Raw genomic sequence first — 2,160 nt, 5'->3', positions numbered from 1 at the left:
TGTATCAAAAGATTGATACACAAATGTCTCCTCAATATTGTTTGCTTCAATAAAAGGCATGGGAGAATATTTGTAGGCAGAAAAATCCCTTTCACCATGAATAACCACTTCTTGCCAGTCATGCTCAAACTTAATTTTCTAGTACAACGTAGATGCAATCGCCACAGCCTTGTGGACCCATGGTATTCCCAATAATATATTGTAAGAGGAGTCAATATTCAACACTTGGAACTCTATGGAAAATTCAATAGGACCTACAATCAATATTAGCTCTATTTTGCTGAGTTTGTTTTTTCTCCATCAAAAGCGCTGAAACATACATTGTTAGGCCTAATTCTCTCAACACCGATATTCAACTTTTGTAATGTGGATATAGGAAAAATATTTGCACTAGAATCTCCATCAATCATGATATGAGTGATGTAGAAATTTTCACACTTCACGGTAATGTAAAGACCTCGATTATGCCCCATTCCTTTAACAAATAATTCATCATAAAAAAAGTTGATCCGATTCACCTCAAAGATTTTTCCAATCATTTCCCGAGATTATTTACCATAATATCTCTAGGAACATAAACTTCATTCTATACCTTTAATATAACATCACGATATTCCTTGGAATACAGCAACAAAGATAAGAGGGAAATTTAAGCAGGGGTCTTCTTCAACTGATCTATGATTGAATACTCTGACAATTTTATCTTCTTCAAAAATTCTTTGGCCTATTCTTCGGTGATAGTTTTTTGAGATACGAAGGCCCATTTTCCACTGGCTTAGGCTTCCTCAAGCCTTCGAGCACAAAAAATCTTCCCGACCAAGTCAGACCCCCTACGTCATCTACTTCTTCCATGATTTCCTTCCCTTGATAAGTCATCATAGTCCGCTTATAGTTTCAGGGGATCTTTTTTGTGTTAACTATCAGAAGTTGTGTCACCGATTTGATGATAATAGGTGCTGTAAGTGATCCTTTTACCGTCAAAATAGGCGTGGTCGGAGCTCCTACCACTGTTAACTTGGGTTTGTCCTGAGTTGAACCAACAGTTTTTTTGACTCATTTCACCGTGATCATGAGTTTTCTCATGTTTTATTGGGCTTTATCTTCCCTCATTTCTTCTTGGCTCAATGACATTGCCTTCAATGAATCTGCAATATTCACCGATTTATCCTCATTAGTCCATATTCTAATAATAGGCTTATAACATATCGATAAATCTTTTCCACCATATATCAACTCTAACATGTTGTTTTAGCATGGGTTGGCATTGGATTTTGGTTGATGTTTGGAATTTCTGGGGCCTGCACCAAAATCTAATTCGCGTCAATTAGATCCTGGACGACTCTCTTCAAATACCAGCATTTCTCGATATCGTGCTCCGACATGTCAGAATAATAAGCACACCTTAAAGAATAATCAAGATTCCTCGGAGGTGGATTTGAAAGCCTTCCTTGAATTAGACTTAATGCCTTCATCTTTCTCAATCTATCAAACAAACTAGCATAAGAATCCCTGAGAGCTGTGAACTAATTCTTTACTGCCTTCTCTTTCTTATACTCGGGCCTAGGTTGAAAACCAAATTTGGAGGGGTTTAGGTAATTTGGTAGAGCTGAAGGACGATTTGAGGAGCTTGCGCACACCATTATGGGTAAGGAGAGGTTTGGGCATATGGTTGTGCGTTATATATTGGGTATGGAGGGGGGTGGAATGGAATATAGTGGGCTTTGTGGGGGATAGTAATGATAGGTAGGAATATATGGAGCTTGGGAATATACTTGGGCTTGGGCTTGGGGATAGAGGCGAGGCGATCTTTTGGGATAGGCATGCGGTCCAGCTACAACGGTCGCCATATCCTTTTTCTTCTTTTTCCCTTCGAAAGCTCCATAGCCACTTTGAATTGCTTAGGTGGTGGCCTTTAATGCAGCAAAACTTATGATTCATTCGGTGTTGATACCCTCTTCTATCATCTCACCCATTTTTAGGACTTCGATAAATGGCTTTCCTATTGCCAAAAGCAAGCGTTGAAAATAAGTCTTATCTTGTGCCTAAATAAAGACCTCTACCAATTTACTCTCTTTCATTGGAGATTTTACCCTAGCGGCCTGTTCACGCCACCTTATCGCATATTCCCTAAATCTTTCTATACTCTTCTTCTTCATATTA

This window comes from Capsicum annuum, chromosome 6 (genome assembly GCF_002878395.1).
Source record: "Capsicum annuum cultivar UCD-10X-F1 chromosome 6, UCD10Xv1.1, whole genome shotgun sequence".
NCBI classification, from domain to species: Eukaryota; Viridiplantae; Streptophyta; class Magnoliopsida; order Solanales; family Solanaceae; genus Capsicum; species Capsicum annuum.
The sequence above is the reverse complement of the archived record's forward strand: the minus strand, read 5'-3'. Positions refer to the sequence as shown.